Source organism: Myxocyprinus asiaticus, chromosome 28 (assembly GCF_019703515.2).
Source record: "Myxocyprinus asiaticus isolate MX2 ecotype Aquarium Trade chromosome 28, UBuf_Myxa_2, whole genome shotgun sequence".
In the NCBI taxonomy this organism is placed as follows: Eukaryota; Metazoa; Chordata; class Actinopteri; order Cypriniformes; family Catostomidae; genus Myxocyprinus; species Myxocyprinus asiaticus.
The window spans coordinates 38444971-38458332 of record NC_059371.1 but is presented as its reverse complement, the minus strand read 5'-3'; positions in this window follow the sequence as shown (position 1 = coordinate 38458332).

Sequence of the window (13362 nt, the reverse complement as noted above, 5' to 3'; positions counted from 1 at the left end):
TTTCATAGTGAAACAAAATTCATTAATACATTCTTTGTCAAGGAAGATTTGCAATGCTCACTATAAGTCATCTACCAAATGAATGAATGTAAATGCAATAAAAATTCTCAAGAAATGATTTGGGTTCTGTCTTAGTCACTAATGGTGCGCAAGTTGTTTTCTGCGGTCTCTTTGGAGACCAAGGTCGCTTTTTTTCTGTACTAATTCCCATTGAAAATGAGGGCTATTCAGTATTTCTCTCACATAGAAACACGTCATACATCTTTATATTTATGTTTTTCTTTCAGTGTTATTGCATGGACAAGCTCATTGAAGAATAACTTTAAAAAGTGAAGAGCTAAAGAGTTTGAACACAAGCTGAAAGAAGTGTCAGCACATTCATCATGTGCTCTTTGCGTCAGAGGATGTCCAGTTACCCTGTACTTACACCATGATTGAAAGTTTATCAGTGATGAAATACACTCATTGACCACTTTATTAGGTACACCTGTACACCCACTTATTAATGCGATTATCTAATAAGCCAATCGTTTGGCAGCAGAAGTAGATACGGGTCAGGAGCTTCAGTTAATGTTCACATCAAACATCAGAATGGGGAAAAAATGTGATCTCAGTGATTTCGACCGTGGCATGATTGTTGGTGCCAGATGGGCTGTTTGAGTATTTCTGTAACTGCTGATCTCCTGGGATTTTCATGCACAACAGTCACTAGATTTTACTCAGAATGGAGTCAAAAACAAAAAACATCCAGTGAGCGGCAGTTCTGTGGACAGAAACGCCTTGTTGATGAGAGAGGTCAACAGAGAATGGCCAGGGCTGCGTTTCCCAAAAGCACTGCAAGCATAAGTTGACTGTAGAGACCACTGGCGCCAATGCAGGAGTATGATCTACTTAGGTTTACGATGCTTCTGGGAAACACAGTCCAGACTGGTTTGAGCTAACAGAAAAGCTACGGAAACTCAGATAACCCCTATATACAATTGTAATGAGCAGAATAGCATCTCATAATGCAAAACATGTCGAACCTTGAGGCGGATGGCCTACAACAGTAGAAGACCACAACAGGTTCCACTTCTGTCAGCCAAGAACAGAAAGCTGAGGCAGTATAACAGTGCAACTGCATCAATATTTTATATTAAATAGATTTTGACATTTTCAAAATCTAGTTAATAAGAAAATGTGAGTGGTGCTTGCCAGTGCAAAAATCACCACCACAATGCTAAGGTGTTGTCGATGGTTGCCAAGGAGTTGCGAAAGTGTTCTGAGTGCTTTCTCATGAGTTGCTATGTGGTTGCTACTGTAGAAGGCCTGGGTATCGCCAACTATGACACGACACACATTGCAATACACAATTTATTACATGTTCTTCATTAACTGAACTGTAGGAAATTATCTGAATACAAAGATTTAAAATATATTGATATAAAGTATTGTGAAATAAAGAATTGCTATATACCGATGTATGATTGTATTGTTGCTAGGGTTCTCTGGGTGGTTTCTAGTGCATTGTTATGCGGTTGGTAATGCGTTCTGGATGGTTTTCAGGCTACGTCCACATTAATCCGGATAAATTTGAGTTTTCATTTACAAAACGCTCTCCGGCCACACTGCAGTTATCAAACGTTTTCAAAAAAGTTGCTCGTCCACACTGAAACATATGAAATACTTACGTTTCCTTACTGCACATGCAAAAAAAATCGGCATTCCATGTACAGTCTAAAATGCAATTATCCTAGTGTTCCACCGCTGGTCACCGTCATTTCGAGTCAACTTCCCGTCACCTTTGAAAGAATGCAATGTTATTGTTGTACATAGTAACATTTATCTTTAACAATGCTATCAAAGTGGATATCAGACACAACAACTCAGCTACAACATGAGCCGCCATCTTCAATGTTTTGGGTTGAATAGATCACATGCTGCTTCACATGACAACAAATACACCATAGTTTTCCAATGTATAAATTTTTCCAGTCCACATTACAACGTGAAGATGCCGTTTTCAAATTTATCCACTTGGAAGAGCATTTTTGAAAAGCTCAGTTTTCTCAGTGTGGATGGAAGTCTAAAACGTAGAGTAAAAGATGCATTTTTAAACAAAAACGCATTAGTGTGGACGTAGCCTTAAGCCCAAAGTATATTTCTATTTTGATGTGAACGTCAGCGTCTGCGTACAGTTGAATGCAAGCCTGTCCGTGTGTACTCCATTTGACTGTGCGTGCATACACAAGTGGTGCATGCGTGCTACGACTGTACGAGACAACAGACTATTTTCAGGGTCTTCAGGAATTTAGACCCATAAAGATGCCTTTATATTCCTACAGACTCGAGTTATACAAATGCAGGTATCTCCTGACCTCCTCACACGTGTCCTTGACATGCACATCCACTGTTGAGGTTTTTACCTTCGTCTCCTGTTGTTTACCGGTGATTAGATCTTCTTCTAGCTCATCTTCGTGACAGACAATGGCTCAGATGTGAGTGTTGCACACTAATTAGTGCAAATAATTCCAGGCGCATGAACATTCTGCACATTCAAAGAAGCACGGTTAGAAAAAGCAGGCTGTGTGCATTCAGTGCTTGAGCACTCTGCTGATGATGAGAATTGCGTCACGCGTCCTGTACGTGGACACTCAGACCGAAGTATACCTTGGGCTTCAGAGTGTTCTAGGGTGTTTTGGTGGTTTCCAGGGAGCTGCTATATGCTTGCTAAGGTGTTCTAAGTGGTTTCCAGAGCATTATTAAGCAGTCGCTATGGTGTTCTCTGTGGTTACCAGGGTGTTGCAATACATTCGCTAAGGTGTTCCAAGTGGTTTTCAGGGCATTATGCAGTTGCTAATATGTTCTGAGTGGTTTTTAGAGTGTCGCTGCTAGGCGCTTGCTAGGGTATTATGGGTGGTTGCAATACAATCGCTAAGGTGTTCTGAGTGGTTATCGGGGCATTACTATATGATTTGTTTAGGTGTTCTGAGTGTGTTGTAAAGTCTTGTTATGCAGTTGCTAGGGTGTTCTGGGTGGTTGCCATACAGTCACTAAAAATGTGTTCTGAGTGGTAATCAAGGCATTACTATGTGGTTTGTTTAAGTGTTCTGAGTGTGTTGTAAAGTGTTGTTATGCAGTTGCTAGGGTGTTCTGGGTGGTTGCCACACAGTTGCTAAAAAGGTGTTGTGAGTTGTTATCGGGGCATTACTATATGGTTTGTTTAAGTGTTCTGAGTGTGTTGTAAAGTGTTGTTATGCAGTTGCTAGGGTGTTCTGGGTGGTTGCCATACAGTTGCTAAAAAGGTGTTGTGAGTTGTTATCGGGGCATTACTATATGGTTTGTTTAAGTGTTCTGAGTGTGTTGTAAAGTGTTGTTATGCAGTCGCTAGGGTTTTCTGGGTGGTTGCCATACAGTCGCTAAAAAGGTGTTGTGAGTTGTTATCGGGGCATTACTATATGGTTTGTTTAAGTGTTCTGAGTGTGTTGTAAAGTATTGTTATGCAGTTGCTAGGGTGTTCTGGTTGGTTGCCATACAGTCGCTAAAAAGGTGTTCTGAGTGGTTATCAGGGCATTACTATATGATTTGTTTAGGTGTTCTGAGTGTGTTGTAAAGTATTGTTATGCAGTTGCTAGGGTGTTCTGGGTGGTTGCCATACAGTTGCTAAAAAGGTGATCTAAGTGGTCATCGGAGCATCACTATATGGTTTGTTTAAAGGAATAGTTCACCCAAAAGTGAAAATTCTCTCATAATTCACTTACCCTGATTCAATCCCAGATGTGTGTAACTTTCTTTCTTCAGCAAAACACAAAGATTTTTAGAAGAAAATAGAGCTCTGTCAGGTCCTTATAATACCAGTAAATGGGTGCCAGCACTTTGAAGGTCCAAAAGTCACATTTAGTCAGCATAAAAGTAATCCATGTGACTCCAGGCGATCAATGAATGTCTTCTGAAGCAAATCCGTATGTTTGTGTAAAAAAATAAATCACTAATTAAAATGTTATTAACTTTTAAAAAACGCTTCCTGCCAGCAGTTGACGCATCACGTAGCTGTCGCATGACGTAAGTGCGTTGGCGAGTTCACGCGAGAAGAGAGTTCGGCCATTTTAAACAGCATCAGAGCCCAGGACGGAAGAGCTGATTTAAAGTTAAAAATGTTTTAATTATCGACTTGTTTCTTACATAAACCTATTGATTAGCTTCAGAAGATATTCATTGATCAACTGGAGTCATGTGGATTACTTTTCTGCTGCCTAAATGTAACTTTTGGACTGTCAAAAGTGCTGGCACCCATTTACTTGCATTATAAGGATCTGACAGAGCTCTGTCTTCTTCTAAAAATCTTCATTTGCATTCTGCTGAAGAAAGACATATACATCTGGGATGGCATCATGGTAAGTGAATAATGAGAGAATTTTCATTTTTGGGTGAACTATTCCTAACCCTACAACTAGTGTGTTGTAAAGTGTTGTTATGAAGTTGATAGGGTGTTCCGGGTGGTTGCCAGGGCACTACCATGCAGCTGCTAATATGTTCTGAATGGTTTTAGAGTTTTGCTATACAGTCACTAGTGTTGAGTGGTAACAAAGGCATGTAGTTATAAAGTTTCTAAGGTGTTCTTAGTGGTTGCCAGGGCATTGCTACTGTATATGGTTGCTAAGGTATTCTGATTCTTACCAGGGCATTACTATGTGGTTGCTAAGGTGTTCTGAGTGTTTTGTGGACTGTTGTTATGCAGTTGCTAAGGTGTTCTGAGTGGTTTCCAGGGCATACTATACGATTGCTAATGTGTTTTTTAGACCACTGCTATGAGGATAGGCTGCTGCTATATGGTTGCTAAGGTTTTGAGTGGTTAGGGCATTACTATGCAGTTACTAAAGTATTCTGAGTGGTTTTCAGCATTTAGTTATGAACCTTCTATGGTGTTTTTTGGGTGGTTGTTTACTGGCCCAAGTCAAAAAGAGCAAACCACCAAGTCTCAATGATATTCTGGTCCCTACTTATGCACCAAAGTTTAATACTTAAAATTAGGGTTTCACAACAATTTGTTCACATCCAGAACCCCAAGTATGAGCAATAGTAATAGTGACCTTCTGTGTCTAACAGGGATGATTTGAAAAACATCCACCCCTCGTTAGGAACACCCCTCTTGTTTGCAGTGTATCTCGGATGCTGTTGGCTCTCTTCATCTTTATTTAAAGAGAGATAGAAGCTCTTCCCTTTCAGCTTGTTTGAGAAAGTCTGTTGATAAATAATTTAGATTGAAGTCAGCTGCTCATCCTCCCATGATCCCAATCTATGGTCCTATTCTCAAATCAGCGTCTAAGATGTTCCCAGATATGCTGGAAGTACAGACACAAATAGCAGGTCTGATCTCAGAGCAGGGTTCAAAGACAGAGTTCTGTGGGTCTCGTAACCAGCATGGAGCCTGTGTATTCAGTTTGGAGGCTGAAAGCTTTTCGACGTTTCCGGATGGATGACAAAAGCTTTCTGTTCCAGCGCAACAGGACTGGGTGTCCATGATTCAAGGAGAACATGACAAGGGACAATGACTTGCACACTTTGTTTTACTTGGTTTAAATTCTCCGATTTACAAAGGAAATGACCCTGGTGCAAAGCCATCCAATAAGGCCTGAAGGCATTGAAAACTGTCAATGAATGCAGTCAATGATACATCTTTTTGTACTGTTGATTGCAAGCATCATTATAAATGATTATGTGCTGCATCACTGCTTTTCTTCAATCACTATTCATCAACATTATGAGTCACTTCATCACTTCTTTTGACTGTTTGATGCTCTTCATGGTCATAGCCCTTTTGATGGGTGTCCTAACGGCACAACAAGCTAATATTTCATCCTGAAGCCAGTAATTGCAGAAATAGTTTATCTAAAATTTACATTTTTGTCATTATTTACTCACCAGCAAGTCATTCCAAACACTTATGCTGTTATTTTTCTGTAGAACTTAGGGTTTGCCAACTGTACTGTATTACCTAAGTTGTTACATATTTCAGAGCGGATATGCTCAAGGGGGGACCCCCGTCCTGTACTGAAGCACTAAAAATGCTCAATTGTCCCGTATTCATGTGGTGAACTTGAAGATTCATCTTAAAGCAATATTCTGGGTTCAATACAGTACATATTAAGCTCAATCGACAATTTTGGGGCGTAATGTTGATTACCACACAAATAAATTTTGACTTGTCCCTGCTTTTCTTTAAAAAAGCAAATATCTGGGTTACAGTGAGGCATTTACAATGGAAATGAATGGGGATAATCCATAAATGCTCAAATACTCACTGTTTCAAAGGTATACAAGACGTAAACAATATGCATGTTAGAATTATTTTAGTGTGATAAAATTACGTACAACCCAATATCCAATTTTACGACTTTTTTGCCATGTTGACGTAACGCAGCACACCCTAAAACAACCATAAAAAACAACGATTTAAACAACAGGTCAAATAAAAGTATTTTAACAGAAACATAAATGTAAGTGTTTTTATAAAATTATAAGCTTTACATTTCTGCCTTTAAACAGTTCAAAAATTGGCCACATTCACTTCCATTGTAAGTGCCTCACTGGAACCCAGATTTTTGCTTTTTATAAAGAAAAGGAGAGATGAGTCAAAATTATTATTTGTGGTTATCAACATTATGCGGATTGATCTTAAATTGTTTTGAACCTGGAATAATTCTATAGGCATATGCAGCTCATTTCAATGCAATTTCAATATGAAAGTTCATATTGACCATGGCTGTCAGGCTTAAAAAAGACAAAAAACATGAAAGCACCATAGAAGTAGTCCAATTTTTTTTTTTTTTTTTGTGAATTATTCCCACCAATTAGACCATCCCAATCACTTCAACCACTCACCGTTTGTCCAAAAACCCACCGAATGAGACATGTCCCACAGTGATTGACAGTCAGAAAGCTTTTCTGATTGGCTAAAATGGGTCGCTGCCCCGACTTATTTTTGGTGTTTATAGCTTGGACTGTCACAGAGGTGTGTGATTTCTCAGGATACTTGTTTCAGTGATATCTGTGAGGTAGTAGGGACATTATGGTATTCAAACAAACAAACCAAAAACCAACAACCCCAACCCCAACCCCAAAAATGAAAATTCTCTGATCATTTTCTCAACCTCATGCCATCCCAGATGTGTATGTTAACAGAAATGTTTACAGCTCTGTTGGTCCATACAATACAAGTGAATGGTGGCCAGGAGGTCCAAACATCACATAAAGGCATCATAAAAGTAATCCATACGACTCCAGTTTAATCAATGTCTTCTGAAGCGTTCCAATCTGTTTTGGGTAAGAACAGACCAAAATATAACTCCTTTTTCACTGTACATCTTGCCATTGTAATCTCTAGGCACAATCATGATTTCAAGCTCGATTACACTTCCTAGTACTCGATGCAGGTGCAGAGCGCTAGATGGCATGAAAAAGCTTGAAATCATGATCGCCAAATGAGACCGCTGTCAAGATTTATTGTGAAAAAGGAATTACATTTTGGTATGTTCTCACCCAAAAACAACTTGATCAGTTCTGAAGATATGGATTTAACCACTGGAGTTTGATGGATTACTTTTATGATGCCTTGATGTGATTTTTGGACCTTCAAAGTTCTGGTCACCATTCAGTTGCATTGGACCATCAGAGCTGAAATATTCTTCTAAATAATCTTTGTTTGTGTTCAGCATCTTGGATGGCATGAGGGTGAGTAAATGTTGAGAGTTTTCAATTTTGGGTGAACTATTCCTTTAAAATGCGTCTCGAGACCCCAGCGTTCCGTTTGCGCTTTGTCTAGCTGTTTTTAAATGCATGAACGCATCCTTTGTGATCACATTCTTTAATTTAACATTTGACCAGATCATCACACATCAGAACAACAAAAATTATTTCTCTTGTGTCTGCAAACCAGGCAAGCTTTCACGCCCTTAATTGCTTTTTTTTTTTTTTTTTTTTTTTTTGAAAATACATTCTGGCTATTGTTTTATGTTGGTGAAAAGGCGTTTGACGTCATACATTAAAAAAAAGTCTGGATGTAAGTAAGATGAAAATACACAGTTTACAGTCTTGGCTTCACAAAATGTTTTTCTGTTTACAGCCAGAAGTGGGCGTCCGTCACCACTCACCGTTACTCCATGGATGAGCACAGATTCAACGTCAGAGAGGGGCAACAGGTGTTATGGCTCCCTTGAGATTATAGAGCAAGACTGTCCACACGGATAATCATATCAGCCTGTAAATCAGGAGTTGATTAATCTGGCATCTGTGATATATTTATTATTAATATACAGTGTTATTGTTGCATTATTGCTTTTATTAATAGACAAAATTATTGCTAGATATTGTGTTTTAAATTATACAGAGTTTGTTACTTCCCTGACTAGTGTGACAGACCAGGGCTCAACAAAGGAGGCCTGATGGCCTGACAGAATTGTCACTTAAACATCTCTATTGTACAAGTACTGTGTTATCTTGTCACTATGTCTTACATTTGTTGACCATGTAGGGTACATGTGTTTTTATGCTTTGCAAACCGAAATATTTGCTAAGAATTATCTAGCTGGCTGATACAGCTCAGCTGAGTTTTTATTGAAATGTGTGAAATGTGAAAGTCATCGAAGCTCATAGATTATGATTATTATAAAGATTATAGCAAATCTGTTGCATTTGTTCTTTTTAATAAAACAATGTAACATAATCCAGATTACATGCCATCCATTACTACCCAGCACTGTCCATCTGTTACACTGAATTTGAACCGGGTAAGCGTGTAAATACTTGAACTGTTGCTTTAATGTGTTGATTCAGTGCGATAAAAAATTATGCATGAAAAACAATTACACAATTAATCATGTCCCTGGACCATAATAAGGAATATTTCTACCATCGAAGCAATTCAAGATTGAAATACCAGCTGTTTTCAGCAGGGGGCAGTAAGTGCAACTCCAGCTGTATAGGCAACGCAAAACTGACTACAAACCACACTCAGGCTTGCTTGGCGCTAGTCTCGCGTAGCCAGACCTTTGACTATAACAGCAATGGTATGGACCATATAGCATCTTAAATGGGTCAAGAACTGCCCGCTTTAACAGGAAAAACTGTCTAACTGACATGCAAAGTGATCAATCACAATCAGTTTTGTCATTACGTGCCGTTTAGTGGCAGGATATTCGGAGATATATCATACCATAATAAAATACAGACATGGGAAAGAAATAATTTCTTTAAATAATCGGTTTGGCATTAACGTGATGTTTGTAATCTGATTACATAATGCAGATTAAATGTAATCCATCACTACTCCGTGTTTATGATGCGATGCAACCCACTCCAAAAGTGTCCATTTGATGCATATGCACATTGACACATCCTTTGAAAATCCCTAGTAATAGACAGATACCGGACAGACTGATGAATTCAATTGCAAAATGGATTGCTGTGAACTGCAGGCCAGTGATAGGTTTATGTTCAATAATATGGAAATACACAATATATTGCCTCCTAAAGCAACTTTTTGTATTGTCTTATCAATGCTTTCTTCGTCTTCCACAATAATGTAATGCATTTAAATTATCTGAATTATTATATTTAGAATATATATGTAACCGGTCCTGCTCGACCTACTCCGAGCGGGATTTGAACCGGGGTCTCCAACATACTTGACAACACGCCCGGTTTTACCGGGTTTCTCCCATTTTTCCACTCCTCCTCCCGCTGTACTCCCGATTTACAATTTCTCCCAATAAACTCACGATTTTCCGCATCCACACATTGCTTATGAGAATGTATTAGACCTCTAGGTAGCATTGCCACCTGGGATCGTCCTATTTTTAAATATGAAATGATGCATCCCGAATCAAATCGACAGCCTGCAGGACGCGATTTGTCCCGCCAGCTGGTCAGATGACGTCACGGCGAAGTCGTTCCAGATCTATAACGTAACATTGATACATTGAAGTTGGAAATTTTTCATATGGTGTGTAAGGAGTCATCTGAAAAGTTCACACATTGTACTAAAACTGTGAATTTTTTTTTTTTTTTTTTTTTTGAAGAACAGAAGGTTCAGTGTAAATGTTCAATAAGATGTACAAAATTACATACAAAAAAGTATGAATACAACATGACAATATGAGACATAAAGACAAGAAGTACAGGTGAAGGAAAAATAAATAATTAAAATAAATAAAAAAAATCATAAAAATACATGCCCCCCCCACACACACCGCATTTAATTTGTCCTCGTTAAAAAACGTTGCCCTTCATGCTGTCATGGCAACGCAAGTGACATGAGACGTGCATGGTGTAAAAGTAAGAAAATTACAGACAAAGAGGAGAAAGAAGAAAAGTGAAAGACAGAGAAAAAAAGGAGAAGCATATGTGAGTCATAGAATACTGCGACCCTGAAAGTTGCGAGAGAAAAAATGCCTACAGTAAAGAAAGAAAGAATGAATGATGGGGGTCAAGAAAACTAATCAAGTATTTCACAGTCAGAATGACCTAAAAAAAAGAAAATAACATACAAGGTCAAGTGGGCTTGTTCAATGCCAGAACAGAAAGAATGTAAAAAACAAACAAACACTCATTTCACATCCAACTGTCCGTTCTGAGAGGCTGGACCAATTATTTGTCCGTTCCTTAATATCCAGGGGCCCGTGTTTGTCCTCGGTTAGCTAGCTGGTGAGTCACAAACTACCGCAAGAGAAATGTAATGAAACAGCTCAAATGCCTCAAGAATAACGACCAAAACTATTTTTTCTATTACACTATCCTCAGAAGCACACCAGTGTAATTTATAAACATGAGGAGGTGTAAGTATGTTAGGCAGAATTTAATGATGTGAAATCAGACTGCTATGATTTGATCTGCAACCCACTTCTTGTTGTCACGTCTCCAAGTGCCCTTTCAGCCTGAAACTATCACTGGTTTTGAGTGGGCTGCAATTAAATCTGTAAACTCTTGGGCAGGAACTCTCCTCAGATCCCACTTGGTGTTTCGAATTCAATTATATACCATGTAGTTTTTTATTGAAAGGCATCATATTTTTTCTGAAGGGGTTTGTGTCCATTTTAAAGCTCTATGCTTCTGAATATTGTTGAAATTAATAGAACAGTATTCTTTGTGGCTCTCACAAAATGAGTTTATTATGAAGTCATAGTGCCATCAATTATGGTGCTGTGATGTCATATTGTGTGCTTTGATTTTAGGCAATGTGACACAAGACAACAACTGGATGTGATTTCATGTTTTGGAAGCTATCAATGTGGTAAAATCTAAAATCATGTTTCAGTCTCTCTCAAGCTCATCAGCTTTGTAACTGGAGCCTTGACTGAACTATATTTTATAGTTTTATTGATCAAACAACATAATTTTTGATGCAATAATTACTTGGCCACTCTGGACAGCATGTATCAAACTGTTATTTTATGATATGAAAACAACATTCAAATGTGTTGCCATTTGTATTTGAGGCACCACAAAATAAAAAAAATCTACTGCAGATAAATCTTTAAACATAACTTAAGAATTAAACTTAAAGAATAAGTGGAGGATGATTTTATGCACAAAAATAATAATATAAAACAAAATTGTGTGTATATATTTATATATACTGTATATATATATATATATATATATATATATATATATATATATATATATATATATATATATATAAATAATATATATATTGATTTTAATGACTGACATTCAAAAGTGGATTATATCTGTTAATGCAATTAATTGTAATGCAACTTGAATCAACATTGTATTAACAACAGAAGAAAACCTTATGTTAATTTCCCCCCTAGAATGCATATGTAGGTCAGAAATGATATAATTACATGCATACTTTCCCCCATATTATGTGCATATTATAAACCTACTTGTTTTGTAAATTAAAAATTAATGTTTTGTATCATTAAAATTAATTTTCATGATAATTTAGATTTGGAGGTTAGGGGTAGCCTATTAATACAATCTCTCCTGTATTATAAAAAATAGCAAACTAAATAGTAAAACAAGAAGTTCCAAAGACACATGAACCACTTTGAGAAAGCATAACAAATAATATGCCAAATTTTTGACCCACACGTGCATATATGGTTAAAAAAAAAACTATTGTAATTAATATAAATAATATAAAACCTATGCAAATGGCCATAATGATGAAGTATTTACAAATGTATCTGAGAGTTATACATTTTAGGGATAGTTCATCCAAAAATGAAAATTATCTCATCATTTACTCCCTCATGCTATCCCAGATGTGTATGACTTTCTTTTTTCTGCTGAACACAAATAAGATTTTCATGAGAATATTTCAGCTCTGTAGGTCCATATAATGCAAGTGAATGGTGACCAAAACTTTGAAGCTCAAAAAGCACATAAAGTCAGCATAAAAGTAATCCATACGACTCCAATGTCTTCAGAAGTGATATGATAGGTGTGGGTGAGAAACAGTTTAATATTTAAAGGGATAGTTCACCTAAAAATGAAAATTATCTCATTGTTTACTCACCCTCATGATATCCCAGGTGTGTATGACTTTCTTCTTCACCAGAACACATTTGATGAAAATTAGGAAAATATCTTAGCTCAGTAGGTCCTTAAAACGCAAGTGATTTCACTTTTGAAGCTCCAAAAATCACAATCACACAGTCAGCATAAGCATCATCCATATGACACCAGCTGTTAAATTAACATCTTCTAAAGCTTCACTTGAGAAGATTACCAGAAGTATTTGATTATAGTTTAAAAAGTACTTAAATATTGATCTTTTTTCACACCAAAAGCAATCATATCGCTTAAGAAGACATTAATTTTACCGGTGGAGTTGTATTGATGACATTTATGCTGACTGTCTGTGATTTTTTTGAGCTTCAAAAGAGAAATCACCATTCACTTGCATTTTAAAGACTTACTGAGCTAAGAAATGTTTCTGTTTTTCTTCAAATTTATTCTGCTAAAGAAAGAAAGTCATACACACCTGGGATATCACGAGGGTGAGTAAATAATGAGAGAATTTTCTCTTTTTTGGGGTGAACTATGACTTTAAGTCCTGCCAAGTAGGTGGCAATATGCATGAAAAATGCCAATCACCAAAAACAAAAGAAGAACTTTTAGGATAGGCTTTTTGAAAGTAGAGATTTATAGTAAAAAGTGAAAAATAATAAACTGTTTCTCACCCACACCTATCATATCGCTTCAGAAGACATGGATTTAACCACTGGAGTCATATGTATTACTTTTATGCTGCCTTTATGTGCTTTTTGGAGCTTCAAAATTTTGGTCACCATTCACTTGCATTATATGGACCTACAGAGCTGAGATGTTCTTTGTTTATGTTCAGCAGAAGAAAGA